Consider the following 23025-nt stretch of genomic DNA (forward strand, 5'->3'; position numbering starts at 1 on the left):
AAGTACTATCAGCTTTAATTTTTTTAAAAAACAAACTAAAATTTAACAAAAAAAAAGAAAAAAAAAAAAAAAGAAAAAACCAAAGAAACAACCAAACAAAAAAATCACCCATAAAAACCCTAAATTATATGGCCCTCACCTGGGTCTAAAAATTTCTACCAAAAAAAGACTTACATGGGAAAACCACATGTAAATCCAAATGGATTTGGTGTTACTGGTGTTTATCCCATTTTATCAAGTTCGTATAAAAAAATCTAGTTAACTGCAACAAAAATTCTAAGGGGAAAAAAAAAACTGTCCAAAAAGCACAGACAGTATTTTTTGGTAGACCACTGCAAAGAATCACTACAACTCGTGTTCTTTAACAGCATTGTGTAGATTTTTGTTTTACTCTTTTTTGCTTTCTCCCCTCTTTTCTTCCTTAAGGTGATCTCTACAAGAAACACAAACCCCCACCCCCCTCTTAGATTCCATTTTTTCTGATTTGGCACTTCTTATCTGAAGCCAAAACACAGACTCCCACCACCACCAGTGCTGAAACCAGAACACTTTGATTAAGAGTGTTTAATTGTACAATTACATGGGAAGAATAAAGAACAGTGAGGCCAAGGCATTCTGTTGTCATTCTAAATTTTCCAGGAACAAAATGAAAAATTAAAAAAGCTAAACAAATTAATGGGTCATCAACGTTCAAACAGTTGTGGTTTGTTGGTCTGGGTTTTTTAAAACATTTTTGAAGAATTCATTGTCAGGGCCCAGGCATCACAGCAGTGTTCTAAAGAAAGGACAAGGTTCAGACTGTGTGCTAGTTTTCTGGTGCGGTGGAAAAACATAGATGTGCATTTTAAATGCCACAGGGGAGTTAACCTGAGAGCCTGTCACTGCTGAACAGCAAGAGAAACATCTCTCCATGCAGACGATGACGGCTTCCCAGCACAGGAGACCCAAAGCCTTTCCCCGTAAATCGTTACCAAAAAAGAATTCCAAGAGGTGCAGAAACAACGAGGCATGGAGACTTTCGCCTTTCTGACGCCCACCCCTTGTCCCGCGCTCACACACCTGCTGGGACACTCTCCTCCTTCCCAGTCCCGCCCCGTCCCTCTCGGCTGTCAGACCACCCAGAACAGCCCCACGAGATGCCTCCAGCCCCTCGCCCCCGAGGCTGCCCCACGGAAGGAGACGGCCCAGGTGATGCACCTCGGGCGGGGGACCCGCGGGACCGTGTCCCTGTCGCGTCCCTCGGCATCTGCGAGGCAGGTGGCAGCCAATCGAGCACAGCTGGGACGCGTCCCACACTCGTGCCGCCGTACAGCCCCACGGGAGCTCTCTGGGACACAGCCAGCCGCCTCGGGTGTCTCCCGCCGCGCAGCCGGCGTACTGCTGATCCCGCCCCAGCATCACCCCATCATCCAGCACCGGCGAGACCCACCGGCGGTGCCCGGTGCACGACACCGAGGGACGGATAAGTTACCACGACCCCGGGCTCCTCCAGAGCCCCCACTCCCTCCTGTCCCCACCCTGTGCCTGCCGGCTCCCGCTGCCTCCTCCCGGGAGCAGCAGCAGCCACCAGCACGCAGAGACACCCACGGCGGCGGCTCCGATGGGAAAACACCCTGATAACGTGACACAGCCGGACACCGCTCCGGCCGAGGCTCGCACCGCCCATCCAGCCACAAAGTTGTAAATACACTTTCGCAGCCGCTGCCGCGCGGCGGGACCGACCGCCGCAGCACGGAGCCTCTGCCGGCTCCGCGGGCAGCGCAGCCCCGTCCCAGCGCCCCGGCCCCACCATTCCCCGGCCCCCACCATTCCCCGGCCCCGGGCACAGCCGGGCGCCCCGCGGGTCTCTCCGCTCGCAGCACCGGCCGCAGCCGCACCGCGCCCGGCGGCTCCGCCGGCACCGCTCCCCGAGGGCGCCGCTCCCACCCAGCACCCGTGCCCCCCGCCTTTGTCCGCCGGCAGCTCACCGGGACCGCGCCCGCCTGCCCCCCGCTGCCGAGGGGGTCCCGGGGAAACGCGGGAGCCCTGGGACAGCCCCCGGCCGCTGTTCGGACAGCGGAGCCCGCGGACTCACCGCGGGACGGCCCCCAGCGCGGAGCTCATCCGGTGCAGCATCCAGCGCCCAGGCAGGCAGCGGCGGGCGCACGCCGGAGCCCCGGAGCAGGACCGGCGGCGGGGCGGGGCCGGGCGGGGCGGCACTCGGGGAGGGGAAGCTGCGGGGGCGGGACGGGACGGGCGGTGTGCGCCGGGGAAGCTGCGGGGACGTCGGCCCTGCGTGCGGTGATGGTGATGAGGGGTTGCTGGCGGGGCTGCGAGGCGATTTTGGTTTTGGTGGGTACTCAGTCCACCGTACTGGCAGCAATGAAGTTTGCGTAGGGGAAACTGCAATTAAGGGTGACCACAGCAAGTTACTGGGACTCGGTGCCGGTGGCTGTGCCGCAGCCAGGTTAGCTGGGCGGTGCTGGCAGGGGGAGATGGCCGAAAGCCTGAAGAGGTGCAGTGTAAGAGTCGGGATCGGATCTGAGATCTCCGCGCCTGGAGTTTCAGGTGCTGGGAGCCACAGTGCTCGTGCTGTGCTGCACGCATGGCACATACCTTCTTGTTTCCCTCTTCTGTGTTATAATCTGCTTTTTAATGTAGAAATTTTATGAAAGAACACGCATATCAGCTGAAGTTCTGTTGAATTGCTCCCTCACGAGTAGGTTGTTGTTCAATTTCCCCTCATATCCAGTTGCATGTGAGGATGCAGCCGGCATGGGAGCTGGGCTGGCAGCAGGCTGCAAGGGGAGCAGGTGGAAAGGCTTTTGCACAGTGTTGCACAACTCCATAGAAAAAAAAAAATTGCCCAGGAGGAACTACAAAAGTTGAGCCTGACTTGCTGGTCTGACGTGGCCACCTGACAGGGGGATGTGAGCAGGGCACCAGGTCACCTGTACTCACCTGTACTCACCCCGAGGTTTTAATCTTGCATTTGAGGTTGGACAGGAGACTGGCTAAAAACTCAGCCTTGCTGGCATGGATAATAAAGAGGACAGCTTACTTTTGCCTCTTCCAGCTGGACTGTAACAGTGAGGCTGCTCTGTGAGCAGAGGGAACATCTCATTCCACAACAACCTTCTGAGTGAAAATATTGGTGTCTTACTCATTATCTGAGCAATTGGATAGGCACCTCATTTCAAGAATGGTTTCAGGACTGTGGGTCCTAACTGAATAGAGGCAACTCCCAATGGCTGAAGTGTTTCTTGGCTTGTCCTTTTGTTAAGCTGAGTCTCATCTATGTAGTTGCCCTCTCAGCACGCCAGCTGTTTCTTATGCTATTCTGAGGTGCCTAGTGTGTGGTTTCACAGGCAGCTGACTTGGCATGACATCTTCCTTCTGTCCACAGAAACATGTCACACTGTCCATTTTTATTCTCTACTGTCTTCTGTCTCCTTCACTCCCTTTGTTCATGGCTGTAGCACCTTCCTTAAGCCAGCACTGGAGCACTTCAAGTTGCTAAACTGGTCAATCTCACTAAATAGACAGAAAATCCCGACCTTTTTTTTTTTTTTTTTTTTTTTTTCTTTTTTTTTCTTTTTTCTCCTCTGAGAAAGGATTCTGCTGTCTTAGTCGATTAGATTGTCTCATGGAGTGGTCCAGCCAGTGCTGGAGTCAGCATCTTGTAATATTACCTACTCTTCCTCACTTATTTTCCAGCATGAATTTGCAGGATTGAGTGCAAGGGCACAGAATCTAGTGCCCAAGTGTAGGCTCTGTTGTTGAACCTGTTCTTATTTAACCTGCCCTGTACCATGCATAAAGCCTGCAGCGGAGCCAGCACAGTGGTCTGGTCACAGTGGGACTTTCTGTCATGCTCTGACAGCTAGTGGACAACTTGAAATGTTAGCAAACAGCTCTGAACAGTTTCTGCATTCTTTGAAAAAGAAAATGTTACAGTGGCTTACAAACTCATGGCTCCAGTTTCTGTGACAAGGTGCTTTAGCTATCACAGGAGGGAAGCACCATGTCTGGCCTGTGGAGACAGGGGTGTGCTCCGTGGCACACCACCTTAACCTGCTCTCCTCATCATTCACACTAGAATCCCTAGGGTGATTTCCTTCACACAGAACCTGAGTAGGAGAGTAAGAAAAGTATGAGTCACGTGCAGGTGATGTTCCCAATGTAGCTGTGACCCTAATGGAATATAGTACAGAATGTCAGGTACCATTACCTTAACTGGAAGTATAGTAATTATCACACATAGCTGGTCTTCTAGGATTGTGTGTCACCATAGAGAAAACAAGCTGCATTTTGAGAAACATCAGGACTGCAGAAAAATTGAGATAGTGTCAGCCTGTTTGTTTTTGAAGGAGACATCAAAGTGTTGGAGTCTGAAGATATCTGTGTTTCAAGGAAATACCACTGCAAGTTTTCAAAGCATCAACTCCAGGTCTCCTTCTTGCGGTGCTGATAAGCAGTTTCATCCAGCTTGCTCTGTAAAGTGGAAGCTGGAGAGGGGGATTTGTGGATTGCTTCTTACAAGCTGGTGTTTTCAGGAGCGGCTTTTGTAAGCCAGTGTCTCATGCAGAGTCATGCTGGAGTCAGAGAGACCCCATGCAGAAATAAAAGTTTGCATAAGCAGATGTCTTTACTCATGGTCTTGTCTGCATTGCATGTAGACAAAGAGATCTTCTGGTGCAAAAGGGAAAGCTGTGGCTTGCCTTCTCTGTCTCGGAAAAAGTATCCCTTTCCTTTTCTTACGATAATTATCGCAGTGCATGTAGGAGATAATTTTGTTGCTACTATTTATTGTCTAGTTCACAAGCAGTACCTCAGCTTGGAGAGAAACGGGTTGCTTGTAGAGTTTAAAAACAAAAGGAGTTTTCACTAATGATGTCGGGGAGCTGAAGCTGGCTTCAAGCTGTTCAAGTCATGAGAGGATGACTCAGAAGTCAGAAATTTGAGGCATTCCTGTGTCTAGCGTTTAATCAACAGGCAAAGCGTTAGGAGGTAATCGGAGGAAATCAATGGCAAATCAAAGAAGAATAGGTCAGCTATTCATTAGAGAAAGGATTGATCTCAGGGATATTAGCGGAAGGGAGGGCATGAAATGAATCCTAAAGAAAAGTTTGAACTAACTGTGTCTGCAGTGAGCTGGCAGTCAGGGAACCTTAAAAAATTACTTGAATGTCTTGCATGAAAGGCTATTTGCAGAACTGTGTTCTCAGAGTCAGATTTAATCAGCTGCATACAGAGATTTTCCAGCCATAATGCAGCTCTTGCAGAAATAATAATTATTTGTGTATTTTTCATTGTGTATACAGTCATCATAGGTATTACACATGAAATTATAATAATCTGCTTTCTGTTAGCATACATGCTGAAGCAAAATCATGTTTGGTGATGTTCTCAGTGCATGTTACAGCTTGATTTTGTTGGCTCTTGCCTTATCCCTATAAAATGATCAATAGCTTCAGTGGGACTATTCATCATGCTGTGGCTTTCATTATTAACCTGTTGCAAAACCCGGTTTAATTTTGAGCTCTGGGGTTTTTGAGCTCAGGGCAATTTTGAGCTCAGGATTTTTATTTTTTTTTAATGTGAAATATCAAATTTATGTAAAATAGCATGTAAACAATAAAAATAAGCTTGCAGTGTGACTTATCTGCTAGTACAGTATTGGTCAAATTATTGATAATAATTAGTCATTATACCAAATGCCATATACAAGGTATAGATATAATTGGTCAGGTTTAAGACACTAGTTTACATTAAATAAAAGCCAAATGCTGTTATGCTGATCATTGACCACATTACTCTGCAAGTGAGGCCAAGGTACAGGTCTGGAGCCATAAACTGCTTGTGGGTACTTGAAGGATGGCTCCTGTGCCAGGGATGTGCCATGTGACTGGGGAGGACATGGGAGATTTTACTTCATACCCTATTGTCTCTGGTGCCATATATGTCACTGTGTATTGTATCTTTCATCCCAGAGGATTCTGATGTACTTTTTCAGTAAGTTTTTCATTTGACATTTCAACAGAGACACCTTCAGGTAGTAAGGGAACAGCTGCATAATGTTGCTCCGTCAGCAGCCTTTGAAAACCAGGTGGGTAATCTGGGTAGGGATAATGGGTTCATAAATCAAATTTGGCCCTTGAGCACAGAGGTTCTACCTCTTACCCTTGGCAGAGTCTCTGTGGGACTGTATTTACTAAAATGGTCACGATCCACATTTTATTCTAAAGAGAAACAGGATCTTTCAGTAACACAAAATCATTTAACATCATTATAGGCTTATGATTTTATTCTAACTCTGACCAAATTCCCAGGGCCCTTGGTTTCAAGATTTCCTAACCCAGGCTCTAATCAAGCCCAAACCTGCATTCATTACACAGCCTCCTGGGATCCCAGCTGGTGGTGGCACAGCCACTGGCCATGAGTTTGTCATGTTCTCTCTGACAGAACCCATTCGATGTTTCTTTGCCTATGGAGGTGCTCTAGCAAGTTGGTATCTGCAGCTAAATACACAGAAAGTGCATGAGCTGCTGGTACAAATTCCTTTCTGGAGACAGGAGTTGTCTACTGATTTCACCATACACTGAAACTCAAACTGTGAAGTTTTGGTTACTTTCTGACGACTTTGAAACCGTGCCAGAGCTGTTAAATCCCTGCCCAGGGTTTCACAGGGCTTATCATGTCTCTGCTAGGCTTCCATCACAACACTAAAATAATTTCATGTCCTCAGCATGGCAAACATATGCACACATTGTCATTCACTGCTTAATAAAGAATTCTTTCTGGCTGTCTGTTCCCTGCAAGTTTTCCTCTCTTGGCCCCTAGAGACAACAATTCTGCCAAAACATACCTTGCAAAGGAGTAAATGGCTTCTGCCATCTCTGAACATGGGTTTCACAAAGACTTTTCATTTCATTTTACTTCCTTTTAGCTATGTGTTTTGATTTTTGTTTTGATTAGAGTTACTGTCTGTAATATTGTTTTCCTGTTTTTAACTTTTTCTCTCTAGCTGACATATGTTCTTGGTCCAAAAGGAAGAATAACACCACTTGATAATGGGGAAGAGTGGATTTTTTTAACATAAACTAATCAACTTTGGAAATATTTGGGAAACTATTCCATGATTAAGCTTTTTTTCTAATATTAAATGGAGATTTTATTTTTAAAATCTGTATTTCTCTGTTCTTCCCTAGATCTAATAATAGAAATTTTATTATATAATAAATTAAAATTATAAAGTGTTAGAGTATTATTAAAAAAACCCAGTAGAGTCAGGAAAGATCCATCTACAAAGGCAGTGGAGCCAGGAAAGAGTTTTCCACAAAACCACAGATTTTTCATGCCCAAAGCATCGGTCTTTCCTCTTTCTTGAAAATCCTGTATGTTCCCTCTGATCCCCACCCCCCAGCAAACTGGGATGTGGAAGAAATGTAATCTTGGCTGCTGGGGTCCTGCCTGCAGCCCCCTGCCCGGGGAGCACCTTGTGCTGCTACACAAAGGAGAGCTGGTGTTTCTGGAGGGGGAATGGGGAGGGGGCTGGAGTGCGTGGGGAGGGAAACGTGCCTGGGAGCAGCTCCACCAGCTCCGAAATCCTACGTGCAGGAAACAATTGGCTGAACAGAGGCACCGCTTGCAAATGCCCCGGCGGCCCTTTCTCTACCTTCTGCTCCCAGGCAGCGCTGCAGATTTCCCTACCTTGGGAAATCTTGTGCCTGGATAAGAGAATACTGGGGTAAAAAAAAGGAGAGAAAGCCAAAAATAAGCATACAATCCTGCACGTTTAAGGGAAGCAAAGGGATACCTTTATGTGCTGTGTCATCCTGTTTCTTAAATGAGAAATTGGGGATACAAAGAGAAAACATTTAGGCTGAAAATTTCCATGAAGTAATGGCACTAAGATGATTTGAATTACCCACAGGATGAATTTAGCCTGACATGTAAAATCTATTTCTGCCATTATCACTGCTAACTTAAGCCTATTCACAGATAATTACAGTCAAGTGCTTACCGTGCTCTTGCTCATCTGTTTTTCCCCCCTGCCCATTTAGTAAATGCATCAGTTATGTATTAACACTGGTATGCTGTGTCAAAGCAGCAAGAGCTTTGAAATTAGGCAGCAGAAGCAGAATATAATATGACAGGAAAGAACCAGTGAAATCTGTAAACAAAGGGTTGTTAAAATGGTCATTAGGAGTCAGTTACGTTCTAGCAAATTAAGATCTTAGAATGAAATAATTTGAATTTACAACTGTGTCAAGGCAAATGGAAGCCAAATGTGGTAAGTTTGGCTAAAATGCCAAAAAATCCAATTTTTGCATTACTTGGGGCAAAACCGATCCAAACATGAATAAAAGTCATTGCCTGTACCTGACTTACAATGCTGTTGAAATTCGTGAAAAGTTATCTTCTTCTGTACAGTGTGAATCTCCTGCACAGACACATTCCATACTCTTCTCTCCACCATGTCCTGGATAAAATTACTAATGTGTAGGTCCTGTCAGCTTTTTTCCTCATCACATTACCTGACACAGAGTAAGGAGGAGGTTTGAATGAATTCCCACCTCCTGTGCACAGCCAAGAGGTGACCAGGAAAATTGCTATGATATCTGTCCATACAAGAGGTGACATTAGGAAAAGTGCCTGAAGTATGGGATTTATTCCACTCAGAGAGTATACTTTTAAGTATATTAGAAAAAGAGGCATCTAGGTCTCCCCTCATTCCTGATAAATTCCTTCTGAGCGGTTGGGTGGGTGCCCAAGGGTGGAGTTAGTCAGGATTTGCTCTGGCCTCTGAAAATGGGGATGAGGTTTAAAGATGCTCCAGAACCTCCACACAGCCCTCCTTTTTCTTACAGATAGGGCTCTGCCCCTGCCCTTCAGCAGCACCACTGTGGTCAGAGGCTTGCTTGCCTGTTGTAAGAGCTCTTGCCTATTTTTTGTGTTTTTCTTGTCTCTGCAGGGGGTGGTGGGTCCTCTAGTGCCAGAACAAAACAGTTTACCTGGAATTGAGTGTTTCAGCCTGAAATTCTTCAAGAAGAAAACATGTCTTCTCCCTGAAAATAAGCAGAGCCGATATGAAAGCTTATATTAAGAAATAATAATCACATTTCACCAAACTTCAGTAGTTCTAGAGGCTACCTGGAAGTGTTAAAATGTCTTCTGCAATTCATCTCATAAAGTATTCCTGTATTGAAAGCTATTTCATCACATTATAAACATTTCATCAAGTTATAAAAAACAACCTCGGTATCTTATAAGTATAAAAAGTCTTGAGCGCTGAAACCCCGTTGTAAATAAAGAATGTGGCTGTGACATATAATCCCTGGTAGGATTGGTTTCTGTCCTTTAGAAAGGACATTACTTTGAGACAGGCAAAGACAAAGTAAAAGCTGGAGATGATGGCTGGTAAGTGGAGAAAAGGCAAAAGTAATAAAAAATGTACACACAGGGGTTGCTAATCTGCAATGACATTAAGCATGTCTCACTGACTTCAGTTCTGAATAAATCATGCTATCTATACCAAGGTTATCTCCCTTTGTCATCATACATCAAGTAAAGATGAGAAACACAAGTCAGCCTGGTTCACTTAAAGTTATTTCCAAAATGTATTCAAAATCTGTAAAAGGTAAGAAGTGTTCTCTAATTCTTTGTACCATAAAAACTTTTCCCATTATCGATTTTTTAAATCTTTTAATTCAAGGTTGAGGATTGAATTTTGGGGGTTTGTATGACTGTTTGTTTTTTCCATGGGGAAGATGTCCACAGCCTCTTGGAAATGGTCCCATAAAGGAGTCCTACTTTTTAAAAATAGCTGTTTCTCTTCCTTCCATTAAAATGACAGAAGAAATACTCATCTCAGTAACATTAAAAGCAACTTTCAGAGTTACCCCTGGCCATCTCCAGTGGTAAAGCTGAGCTCTAGCAGAGGGAAGTCCTGCTGGCACAGAAGTTCCTTGGGGGTGGATCTCATTCTCAGGGGTGCAGTGGGCTCTGGACACTTCTCCAAACACAACACTTGGTCATATAGATATGAGCAAGCTGCCGAAAGAGGGCTTTTCTGAAGAGGCCAAAGCACTTCAACCAGGCATCCTTGATACCTTGAGAGGCTACCTAGAACAGAGGCTAGACAGTGTTAAAGAAATAAAGTAGGCATTTATTAAAAAGGCCTTCAAAGGATGCACCTTGGGCAGTAAAAGAGTTTGGCCAAGGCTACACCCGAGATGGACCACGGATCACATGTTTTCACTCTTCTATAAGTTTGGGTCCATTCATGTATTGGGGTTAATTGTCGAATTACAGCTTCAGGTTATGAAGTCCCATCCTCCCAGTTTGCTCTCCTCAATTTGCTGTTGTTTATACTTTTTGGGCCAGAAGCTGCAATGGTGTCCTTGGTTCTCGGGCTGGAAAAGGATTGTTTTGTCTAACTAAACTCTGAAGAGACCTTGCAAACACTTTATATGAAGTTATATACTAATGCAGTAATACTTATCAGAGTTATATGCTAATGTAGTACAGAATCTGGAAAATATGAAAGCCAAAACTTAAGGCATCATCCTATGCTTTTGAATCTTCCTTTTCAGGCCACTGAGAAATATCATATTAAGATATGCAGCACTTTATAATGCCCATCCCATATTTCTTTCATTTTTTTGACTTCCTTTGAGGTGACAAATACATTTTTTCTTCAGTTTTTGTGTTGAAAAGAATTATAAGGAAATTAGAAAAAGGTAGTAATTTCCAGTAACCAGGCATGTGCCAGTTACATGGCCATCTATGCTCATCAGTTTCTTTTTGGTTTTTACTTACACTACTGTGACTCTGCAGGGGTAAAAATAAGTAGGGTAAGTACTTTTAAGTAAATTGAGATACCTTTGTCATGCTTTCCGTCACATGTCAGGTGTAGAAAGCCAGTCCAGCGTCCCTGGACTGACAGGTATAAGGTCATTTCAGATATCTACAGCATTTTTGCTCTCTAGCTCTTCTCTCCCCTGCAAGTTTACCTCCCTGAGACAGAAAATAGTATTCCCAAAAGTGTTTGAATTTGATCACTTCATCCATAAATAGCCATGTGTGTGCATCCAGGCCTGTCTTCCATTTCAGAGGAGGGGAGCATCATTGGCACTGATGCACTGAGGATGCCCAGGGGAAAAATTGCTCTGTGTGCCCGCACAGAACCTGGAAGCAGAGACACCATGACCTGCTGAGGAGGCAAACAGAGCATGGCTCATGGCTGACTATGTCCCTGCCTTTTGGTCTAAGCTCCTGGGTGGCAAGGGGCAAATTCCTGCTCTCTGTGTTTAAGGCACCTAATTTATGATATGGTTTCAGGTTACAGCTAAACTGGTCCAGCCAAAAGGAATGTTCTGCTCCTCTCCCTCTCTCTGTCTTCTTCTACTGCTACTTTGGAGTGCACCCTAGTGATGGTACAGCTGCAGGGTGAATTGGTCCATTTGGCCTACCCTAGAAAAATTGTTCTGTTTTTCTAACTCTGCTGAATCGAAGAACCTTGCTCCAACAAGATACAGGGAGGGATGGCAGGGACTGCAGCTGGAGTTGCTGCAGTGGCAAACAACCTTTTCAGCAGAAACCCACTGCTTAATAGGGTTTACTGAAAAGTCAAGTGGCACCTAACTCACAGAAAGAAAAGGACTAAATCTTAAAATTTCTAGATCTGGTGTGAAACAGAAGAATGGCAGTGGATAGCTGGGGTAGCTGCAACTGGGAGATAGTCTATCCATGTTTTTGACAGAGCAGCTACTTAGCAGAGGGAATTCTCCAACTTCTCATACCATGCCTCTTCTGGAAGAGTTTTGGGGCTTCATATGTACCTGCCTTTCCTAGTGTACATTCTCTCTCCCTCTTCCCTGGGTGTAGCACAGCAGCCAGTTTAATAAAGAAACAAAAAATTCTATCTCTGACTGGCCATGGGGGGGGTCCCTTTTTCTTCTATTACTGTACAGATCATCCCACCTAAAATTGGGCACCATAAATAGCTCCCAATAGTCTGGGTCTGCATAGGCACCTGACATCAATTATTTTAATGAATTTGGGCATGTAAATAAGACCATGCAGTTGTCTGGACCTTAAGTACTTGATTGCACTGCTAGCAAAGAAAAATTTGGAATTTCTTGGTTAATTGTAGGTGGCATGAGAGAGGTTTGGATATGAAATACTCTCTGTGACATCTTCAGTTTTGGGGACTAGAAGCTTGCCCAAGTGCAAGAGGAAATCATGAGCCATGTATTATTTGGGTAAGACTTGGCTCTGTAAATAACACTTGCAGATGTTTGCAAGATGTTTGATCTACAGAATTCCTCCTGACTGAGACACAAGTCTTCATGAGGACAGGTATATTCCCTTACTGAAATTGTCAGTAACTAGTTGTTCATGCTAATTTACTAAAGGCAAATATTATACTGTCACTGCCGGTGCTCAAGCAAAGTGCAATCTCTTCTTTGTTAGGAGGTAAACTAAGTAACATCATCAATCCTGTATTAATTTACCCTTAGCCTTACATGGGATAAACTGGTGAATGAAGCCAAATACAATGAGATAGTGAACAAAAAACAATGTCAAAATTTATTTGCGTTTAGTCAGTAGCCCAGGAATGAGAGCTGTGGTGGTTGTGGTGATGAGCCAGAGGAATGCTGCTGGTATTAAGAGCTCTTTGCTGTGTCACACATTCCTGTATTTTGCAGGATCTGAAGGAATTAGCCTCAGGAAAGCTCAGAGTTTATTTCAGGTGGGTAAACTCTGTTTTCTGGCCTTTTGGTCGGTGGTGGGAAACATTAGTAGTGATTGAAGGAGAGATCAACCAGCTAGATAAGAATTTGTTATCTTCCAGATGGCAGGTTATGAAAGCAGAGAAGAGGGCTGTGTCTGTCAGGTGTAGGCTAGGAATGACAAAGAAATTTAACTTCATTCCAAAAATGTTAACCATATTGTTCACGCTCAGCAGTGAGGGGGCCTGTGGCTGCTGTGAGATTAACCTTGTGACCCCGGCAAGAGTTTAGACCAGCCTGTCAAAAGCATTATGCTTGAAGGCAGTAATCATTCTTTATTAGAAGAACAGTTACTTTGCCTGGTTTCTACTGCCCACCTATGAATTGCATTTTGGCTGCAGCACCACCTTTAGGAAATGGTGTGTAGTTTAATTATTAACAGCAGCAGATTCCTAAAGGCTGTGGACAGCCTCTTCAGTGTGGTTTAATTTGCCCTTAAAAAGTAGCTCAGTGTAAAAATGTACTTATCTGGTATAACAGTGATTTTCCAGAGGGTTGTTATGGGACTGGTAGTAGACTGTAAATTATTTCAGAGCATGTAAATATTCTTATTAAAGGAAATTGGGAAAATTCGTTCTTGTTATTTTCAGCAGACTTAAGAGCTAAGTTTTAAGAATGGCTGTGCCTATTTATGGCCATCAATTTCAGATCATCAAGGCACCTGTTTGAAAAGCTCCAGCATTGAAACCATTGCAGTCTCCGTGGTCCAGAGAAAGGCTATCATGTGGCATTAAGAGCTCATACAGTTGGAAAAAGTGAGTGAGCTTTTGGACCCAGAGGCTCTTCTGCTGGTTTGCAGAGAGTCAGCTGCTCTTGAGTGCTCAGCTTCCACGACGTGGTGGAGCTGTGGCTGCTCTGCCAAGTCCTCAACAAAAATTACAGTTGTAATAGTTTCCCATACTTGTGGAATTTTTTCACATTCTCTGTTGACAAGCTCTTTCAACGATGAAGTGTGGTTCAGGCATTTTGTCACAACTGTGTTACAGCACATGCTTGTAATAAATGTGCGCTGAACAAGAAAATAATTAATTTAGGCCACAGAATATAATCATTGTGGTCATAAAAACCAGTTTCAAAGTACATGAAAAGTGTTTTTTAAGGAAGAAATATTCCTTTAATAATAACATTTTATATGGAAACTGCTGCACAAACCTTATAGCCACATCAGACCACTTTCAGTTTTCTGCAAATATCTGGATCCTTATTGCACCTACTTGCCTAACTTTTCATCTTTCTGACCCCTCAGCCTCTGCGGGGGCTGAGAGTTACATTTGGGAACATCTTAACTGAACACACCTCCTGCTTCCTACCTTTATAATATAAAGGAGATAGACATAGGATATCATTTCTACTTTTCAGGAGCACTGTGGCTGTTCATACTAGTAAAGCAGTCTGCAAGTACAAACTCCTACTGCTGAACACTACTATACCCCAGAAGATGCTACAACAGTAGTATTCCTCTAAGTTATTCTTTACCAGTTTCCATGTTGTCCACCTTGAGATTTTTGATTCATCCCTGGGTTTATTTTGATGGGGATGCTGTCACCTGATCTTTGTGATCAATAGATGCTGCCAGTGTGATTGTAATAGGGCACATTCAGCTGCAATCTCCCTTGGGACTGGGAGTATCTCTCTCCTAGCCTTTCAGGACAAAAAGCTGCAGCAAAGCCATTCATCTCAGGGTACAGGCATTACACCACAGGGGGAGATGCAGAGTTTTTAGTGCATGAAGTCACTGCCATTCACAGGGAACTGTCTTTAGCTATGTTTAAAATCCCTTGGATGCCTGTGTGTGTGCATGTGCACTGAGAAACAGATAATTGATACTGTGAGGTCTTTGATACCTTTTTTCAATGAGGCTAATTGTCTCTGCATAATTTTTGGACAAGCTTGCAATAGTGATGTTTGGTTGCTGCCCAGGATTAGCATGTTTAGCTATAGGAGAAGGAGAAATAGAGAGATGGCATCCAGTACCTAGGTGATGGGCCCAGCTCAGTGACATGCATCTGAAAAAGACATGCCTATTTAACCCTGGAATCATTTTTCTAGCTAATCATGTGCATGACATTTGTTATTACTGACATTATAATGCATCCATTCACTCTACTAGAACTGCTAAGCTGTTCCCACTGAAAGTAATGGAAGCTTTGTATAAGCTGAAGAGAAGCAGAGAGCAGGTCAGGAAGTTTCTCTACTCAGCTTTATTTTTAGGGAGCTGGATAACTGACATGGAAGCCCTCCTGCTGCAGTTTTGGTAAGAACACATTGGACAGTTACATGCTTTATAGTAATCTTTATTTCCACATTATAAGCTTTCTCTAAGAGTATCTTCGAATTTCTTGGCTTTCAAGAATGTAGTTTTATATGATTTTGCTTTATCTTTATTACAAAGAACATTGTAATTCAGTTTTCATTCCCATCAGAAGCACTGTGTGATCAGGAAATCACCTCAATGCATGGCAGGTGGGCTAGAAAGCTGAGGGAGCAACATTGGCCCCTACCCTCCCGGGATCAAGAGGATTTCTTGTCCCTGTTTTGTCACTGACGGTGACCAAAATGCTAGCCATTTTGCATGCTGATTTTGCACTGGGTAAAAAACGTCATTGGTGCACTTAACTTGCCTGCCTTTCACAAGTGCTACAGAAATGTCTGCGAATTTGACAAAGTCACAGTAGTGAAAGATACAAATAGGAAGACACATGGGCCAAAACATTGGACACTTAAGTCACTGATGCATATGTGCATGTCCTGGCACCCTATGTATATTTGAAAAACTGGGCCAAACTGTACTAGGACAAGATGTCAGTATTAAAGCACTCTGCAGTCTGCAGATAGGTGTGGAACTGGGATGCCTTTGGTTCCCAGGCAGTATTCTCAGTCCTAGTTGTAGTTACATATTGGTTTGCTGTTACGCAACCAAAGAATATCATAAAGATTGTTTTGATCACTGCCTATTTTCCACTTGCAGTTTTTTTTAAATATCCTTTGAAATACCTCCTCCACTTTCTTGTTGAAAACAGAAACTAGGCTCACATGCAGATTTCTGTTGTTTCTCAATCAATCTGGAAAGTGAATGGTCTGATGCCAACATTTTGTTAAACTCAAGGTGGTGTTAAGAAATTGATTTGTCCCTTTAATGCCCTGATGTGTTCTGTTTCTGCATGTAATTTAGCCAGCTATCTAATGACAGGGTTTTAAATGTAACAATAACATTGCTCTCTCTTTTTGTATCTGGTGGCAAACCTCCAATTCTTCTCTCAATATTCATTACCTGTAGGATGCAGCAAAGCTTTGGGGACAAGAATAATGTTTAACATTTACACAGCATTAGATATACATCAAGGCACTGCTTGCTGCAGCCTAAGCCCCTAATCAATATGAAGCTGTATCTCTTGAGGATGCAGTGTAGTAAAATTAGTTGAATTATTGAAGGCAGTGGGTAAGAATTCAGCTGTGTCCATAGCTGGAATATGGATCTGAGAGACAGTTCTTTTTTCTTACTGTGAAGCACTCTTTTCAGTCCCATACTGATGGGGACTCCAGCATCAAGAAATGAAAATATTTTGAAAAAAAGCCTACTGACAGTGTGCTAGAGGTCCATGTGGGGAGACATGGGCTGACAAACTGATAGCAACACCTGTCCACTGCAGTGCTCCTGCCACACTTCTGATAGGGCTGTTGTAGAATAGAATATTTTGGGTTGGAAAGGTTCAAAGCACATTTGGTCCAACAACCCTGCGATGAGCAGGGACACCTTCAACTACATCAGGTTGCACAGAACCACATCCTGTCTGACTTTGGATGTTTCCAGGGATGGGGCGTCTGCCACCTCTCTGGACAACATGTTCTGGTGTTTTACCACCGGCTTTGTAAAGAAAAGGTCTTTCTTAGATCTTACCTAATATACCTTCTTTCAGTTTAAAGCCATTCCCCCTTGGCCTATCACTACATGCCCTTGTAAAAAGTCCCTCTCCAGAATTCATGTACCCTTTAGGTACTGGAAGGCTGCTATGTGATGTCTCCAGAGCCTTCCCTACTCCATGCTGAACAACTCCATCTCTCTGAGCCTGTCTTCATAGGAGAGATGCTCCAGCCCTGTGATCAACTAATGTGGCCCAGTGTGCTGGTTTCAGCTGGGGTAGAGTTAATTTTCTTCAGAGTGGTTAGTACAGCTTGTTGCTGGCAGGGGTTAAACCATGACAGTCCTTCTCTGGGCTTGCTCCAATAGGTCCATGTCCTTCTTATGTTTGGGGGCCCCAAAGGTGGATGCAGTACTCCAGGTAGGCTCTCACCAGAGTGGAGTAGACAGCACTCCCTCAGCCTGTTGGTTACACTTCTTTCCATAGGACCATAGAATCCTTCAGGGTGGAAAAGACATCCAGGATCGTCAAGCCCAACCTTCGACCCAAATACCACTGTGTCCACTAAACCATACCAAAGGTTTGTGCAAATTAATCAGCCCAGGATACTGTCACTGTGACAGTAGCAGCAGAGCGGGAGGGGAGGTGAAATTCAGCAGCGGAGGTGCAGGCAGGAGTGAGGCAGCCTTCCTGGGGGCCAGGCAGTCTGCCCTTTGAAGTCATGGAACAGTTTCCAAGTGCCATTTGTGCCCCTGGCTTGGTTTGCATACACACGGCATTACCTCACCCAACAAAGCCGCGTCAGCCAGGGCTGCACAATGGTGGGGGCTGGCTGTGCCCCATGGGGGGCTCCCAGTTGCCCTGGGAACGCCGCATTCCAGTATCAGCTGCTAATGTGCAAAGCATGCTGCTGGGGGCTGGCCCGGGCAGAGCATGGGAACATTCTTGCATACTTTATGAGAAAGAAACAAACCGACTTTCAACAGAACAACAGCCAGGCATAATCCCCCCCCACCCCTCGCCCCACCGCCTTCACCCACCCCTCTGAAACCAAAGCTCTCCGGACCTTTGTGTGCGAGCTAGGGGGTTCATTTCCAGGGTATTTTGCCAATGAAATGAACCAAGGGTATGTTCTGATCCAGGAGTGAATTTTCCACGTCTTGGGAGAAGAATGGCCTTAGTGTTGAATGCCTGTAGTGTAATTTCCTACAGTCTTTTCGGCCAGGGCACCCAGGCATCTTTGGCCAGGCCCTCCTGTGGAAGGTTATCACCTGGGACAGCTGGGACACTGACTGGCCATGATCAGCCAGCTGCCTTTCTCAAGCCTCCTTTTTGTTTTTCCTGCACAGACAGATTACTGCCTGCAACAAGAGCACCAAAACACAGCTCGGCTGCCCCGAGAGCCCCTATCCACAGTGAAGCAGCCTGATTATTTACTACAAGGTAGTAGCTCTGGATGTCATCACAAGGCTTTTGTGGGGGTAAAGAAAGAGTGAGAACAAGGAAGGCAAAATGGCGTGAGGACAATTTCCTACTTCAGGATTCACTAAGTGAGAGTGCGTCAGTATGGGACTGTGCAGAGTTCTCACCTTAGCCCCCCCTTATGGGCAGAGCTGGCTTCAGCAAAGGCAAACCTGACTCATTTTTTTTTAAGAAGAAGCTGAACTTGACTGAGTAAGTAATTCAAGGCACAGCCTCCTTGTCTCTGTAGCACATTGGTGTAACAGAAGGAACAGTGATGCAGAGATCCTCTTAGCAGGATGCGTTAGTGAGCCCGGTTTTTACCCTGCTCATGGACCTCTAATTATTCAAGGTGCCCATGTGCAGCAGTTATTTGTGGATTTTTTTCTTCTGCACTCAGAAAAATTTGCATCATTCCCTGTATAAGGCAAGCTGCAGTTGCACAAGGCAGCTCTCATCCTTTTGCACGGAAGTATTCCAAATCCCCTCTGTGGCTGGTTCAAAAAAGACCTTTAGGAGAAGTCATGGGGGGTGGGGGGTGGCTGGTTTGCAGTTGTTGGCTGTTGGGGATGCAGGTTCAGTCTACCACTGACAGTGGTTCTCAGATCCTGCAACTCAGTGCCCATTGATGCCACTACTGGAAATAAATTTGGTGACAGGCCTTTGCTTGGTGGTAATCCAGTAAATAGTGTCTGCTCCTAAATCAGGATTTTAAGAGACAGCTGATGCTGCAGCACCACATGGCAAACTCTTTAAAGAAACATCAGTTTCAAATCTCTATGTCTCATCTGTGCTGTGCTGGTGCTAATAGCTGCATGCTGTATACAAGGCTCTTTTAACTAAAGATTTGAGAGAAGGTTTGCTTTTGTCTTCCCAGTTTGTTTACTTTGTAAACATGATGTTATGCACTGTCAGTTCAGCTATTTCTGCCCTCCCCCGCTGTCTTCTTCTGGAGATTCTTTATATCTTGTTTTTGCACAGCATCTGAGGAGGGAAATCGCTGTGCCATATGTCTGTAAATCTGTTACACTTAATAAGTAGGCTGGGTACTAGATACAGTGCTTACTTCTACTTCACCCTTTTTTTAAAATAACTTTTTTTGGCATGAAGATGCAGCATTTTTTACCTAATCAGAGTGCTAAAGCTGTATTTACAACATCATCAAGCTATGGCCTGCATTCTTCTTGGGGCCCTGAAGAATCTGGGGACACATCTGTAGCAAATCCCTTCCACCTCTAGTTCAGTGCTTTCAAACCATGTTGATCATGACTAAATACTGCTATTGTTCCTCGCCTTCTGACACATCTCTTCATCCAGTTGATCCTCAGCTGAGTGGTTGCACATCTTTGCAGGCTGCCTTCCCCGTGATGGCAAGATTCCTGAGCAGTGAGAGACCAAGCCTGGCTGTGTGCAGCAGTACACAGATGTCCCACAACAAGTCTGGAAGCAGCCCTGAGATATTTACACCATACTGAATTTGAATTAACAGTTTCAGATGTCCCCATATCGTGTTCCCCACTGTGTCTGATTCTGTTCCCACGGGCGAAGGCAGACGCAAAGAGTATCTTGCAGTGTTCATGGCACTCTCCAAAGCAAAAGGACAAATAGAAGGGAAGGGAACCCAGTCCTCAGATTGTCTGCCCTGTCACCTTCACCCTCACCCTCAAGAATTTATCCTGTTCGAAGTGCAGGCAGAGACCAACGTATCCATCTGCCAGTCCCACACCGTGTCTCGATAGGGATGTTTCCATGCCACCACCTAAGCCACAATCAGCAAAAATGTGGTGTCTTTCAAAGAACCAGCATATATTTGCATGAAGGAAAAGGAATGCCTGAAGACATCTTCCTGAGTGTTACCATCAGGCAAAATCTAATCCTAGGCCAAATGAGAGACAAACATACTGAAGAGAACCTTTTCTACACAAAGTTCCTTTCTGATGAGCAATCTTCCCCAGTGACTGGGAAGACACACTGGGGTTTTCAGCTCGAGGCCCTTCTGCTCACCATGGCCTTTTTGCCTATGCATTGCTGCAAAAACAGCTACTGCTGTTCAGAGCTGGTCCAACTATGCAGTCCACCCCAGAGTGGGAGCTGCTGGCTGCTGCAGCTGGTGCATTTCTGAAGTCCAGTTTTGACTGCAGTCCTGCAGGGAGTAGGGACAGCCTGGAGAAAGCCCATCAAAATTTAGAAACAAAATTTAATGCAAAATTTACAAGCTGCTTTGCTTAAATGCGTGTGTAAATGTCACAGCATTTCTCTGCATGGAGAGACTGGGCTAGGCCATAGCTGAGCTGTTTGCTTCATGGCCAAGTTCTTACTAGGGGATTCGGCACTGGGCTGAAGGGCTGAGTAAAGGAGACAATCCCACTGGTGCTGGGAAAAGCACTACCCTGTTGGTGAGAGTAAACGCACTGCTGCTGAGAACATTGCAGAAGCACATCCCCTCTTGGCAAATAAAAGTCCATCTTTATCGCACTCTCTGGAATTTTGTAGTATTTAAATATCCAGTTCATGTAGCAGGGTCTCTGATATTCCTGAGCTGCTGACTTAAGTAAATCCAAAACAGATTTTGTTTGGCTTTCCCATGGCTCAGTAGTCCCCAAAAGGTGTTTTTATTATTTTAAGTATTAGGCATGTGCATGGGAAAGAATTTTGTTAGTTTAGCTCGACCACTCCCTAGGAGTTTTCTTGTCTCTCTCAGCGTCTCCTTACCCTCAGGCTTCTCATATCTTTCAACAGATCTCACTACTGGACTCAGCAACTCTGCTCCTTGTTCCCTGCCTTTCCATGCAGATCCCAGCAGGGCTGGGCACCCACCACGCTCACCAGGCAGGGGGAACCCGTGGCCTTTCACAAGGAAGGGGTCACTCTTTTCAAGGGCAGAGGCTGTGAGGGTAAAACTCACGGTCTAGTGTAAAAGTCAGTACAAAGCTGCCTGGATCCCAAACAGATTTCCAACTCTTTCTCAACCAGCATGTAATTATATATTAGGCTTCTGCTAGCCTTCTGCATATTAGTGAAATCCATTCCTTGCCCTTTATTCCAATCCACAGCTTCTTGCTTGTTCTGTTTCTTGTCTGAATGACAACAGTGCAGTGTAATGCTTTTCTCTGGCTAAACAGCAAGGAGATAATTCTGCATTTTACACCATGTGAAATTTTTTCCCCAGTTTCTGAACAGAGTGGTAGGTGAGCCGCAATGGAAGATGCAGGCAGATAAATTCAAATGGGAAATAAAGAGCATGTTTGAACATTCAAGCATCTTCAGGGTAAAGCTATGAAATATTTCTGGAGCAGAAGGATCAAAATTGTTCAGGAGTTTCTTAAGGTTAGCAGGAGTCTAATATACTGAAATTGTTTGCGAAAAATGTAAGAAGAGATGCCATAGGCAAACATTATTGCAAACCATTTCCTTCCTATTTGTATTTAGTACTGTTTGTATTTTTTGAATGTTATACCTCAGTTCAGAAGAAAGCATCATGCTGACTTTCTCCTGGGCTCCAATAGGCTGTCAGTCATTACACAGGAAGCCACAAGCTACCCTCAGTCCCAAATTGTTCTTTGTTGGAGCTGGCTGGCTTCACAACGTGGGCACAGAGATGAAGCTACCTTCTTTAGCTGAGCATGTCCAGGTACTCTTTGCTCACCAGACTCCTGCTGTGACTTGGGTCTTTTGTTAGCTGGAAGCCCAGGCTCTCACAAGGCTGAGCTGATCAGGCCAGGCAGAACAAAGACTAAATATGGATGAAGTGACAAGATGCAAGAGAGGGTAGAAAAGAGGTGGATCTGTGAAAAACCTGGTCCTCTGGTGCCACCAGGGCCTTGTGAGCAAGATTATTTGCAAAAGGTGAAAGAGGCAAAGGAAGGAAGTGCCGAGTGTGTGGTGTTACTGGCAAAACAGGCTCAGCTCAGGGAATTTTTACTTACTTTAGTTTATTGCCAATTAACAGAAGCTTCTAATCACTAATTTGGGTATTGAGAAAAAGAAACTATGAACCATTAAGCAAACACTTGGATAACCAGCTTTCTTGACTCTTCTTGCCCAGGCTCTATTCAGCAAAACACCTTTCCTCCCTCCTTCCTAGTCTCAGCTCCACATATTTTTGATGTGGGTTACACTGAATAATCCTGGAGGTTGGGGCCATATACACAATAGGCTTAGTCTGCTGCCTTTCCATGCTCCTTTCTGGTATTCCTTTGGCCATCTGTCCTTCTTACTGGTTTTTCTCTGTCCTTCATGCCTCTTCCAGTTTTGCCTGTTGGCCACAGTGTTGATCACCCATTGCCACAGTCCCATAGGGTTGTCCCTGCCCACTCTGAGTCTCCTGTAAGCCACAGGCTGCCTCCCTTTAACATGGTGCTCTTCTTTCCAAGAGTGTGTTCCCAGCTCCATGTCTCCACAGTTACCTCTGTCTTCATTTGTCTCCCTAAAAGTGTTCTCTGTGTATCTCCTGCTTGCAATGACTGCTAGTCTTCCTGAAATACGTCTGAACTGGGATGCTGTAGGATCCTCTACCTACCTGGCTGCAGCTCTGGTGTGTGGTGGTTGCCCAAACTGGTTTCAGAAATGGCTGGACCCAGCTGCGACTGGTACGTGGGTCCCCACCACACAAGTCCCTACCACAGCCCCCACTGCTGAAATCCAGTCATGCATGGGGAAGCATATGTGAAGTGAGACTGAGAGATAAAGAAATTATTTTTTTCCAGGGAATGGCCAAACAGTGGGGAAAAAATGCAGCACGAAAGGAAGGTATGCAAAGAGTGAAGGTATAGCTGGAATTCATCTCTCCTTGTACAGATGAGCATTTACTCCTCCTTGTATGATATAAGAATACTCAGTAAAATGTCCAAGCAGCACTTTGAAAAGGTTACTCCAGAATTTCTACTGTAGAGTAAAAAGTTTATGTGGTATTTGGGAACAGTAAA

At 44.7% G+C, this 23025-nt stretch overlaps 1 protein-coding gene and 1 long non-coding RNA gene across 5 annotated transcripts in view; one reads left to right on the forward strand and one right to left on the reverse strand.

The window, feature by feature from the left end:
• FRMD1 (FERM domain containing 1) overlaps positions 1 to 2162 on the reverse strand; it is a 37862-nt gene extending 35700 nt beyond the window's left edge. For 2 of the 3 annotated variants that reach the window (XM_066178704.1, XM_066178702.1), the window contains exon 1: positions 2075 to 2109. The gene's annotated coding sequence lies outside the window, so the exon portion shown is untranslated. Of the gene's footprint in view, positions 1 to 2074 lie in introns of all 3 variants that reach the window. The other variant, XM_066178703.1, reaches the window with a different exon arrangement.
• Positions 2163 to 2244: 82 nt separating this feature from the next.
• On the forward strand, positions 2245 to 9037 carry LOC136287680 (uncharacterized). 2 transcript variants are annotated; one of them, XR_010720256.1, is made up of 3 exons: positions 2245 to 2331; positions 6023 to 6088; positions 8957 to 9037. It is a non-coding gene; the product is annotated as an uncharacterized lncRNA (long non-coding RNA). The 2 variants fall into 2 exon arrangements; XR_010720255.1 differs by lacking the exon at positions 8957 to 9037 and adding an exon at positions 7007 to 7059.
• Positions 9038 to 23025: the final 13988 nt, after the last annotated feature.

The sequence above is a fragment of the Chamaea fasciata genome, unplaced genomic scaffold, assembly GCF_029207755.1.
Source record: "Chamaea fasciata isolate MVZ Bird 193981 ecotype frontalis unplaced genomic scaffold, bChaFas1.0.hap1 SCAF_3, whole genome shotgun sequence".
NCBI lineage: Eukaryota > Metazoa > Chordata > Aves > Passeriformes > Sylviidae > Chamaea > Chamaea fasciata.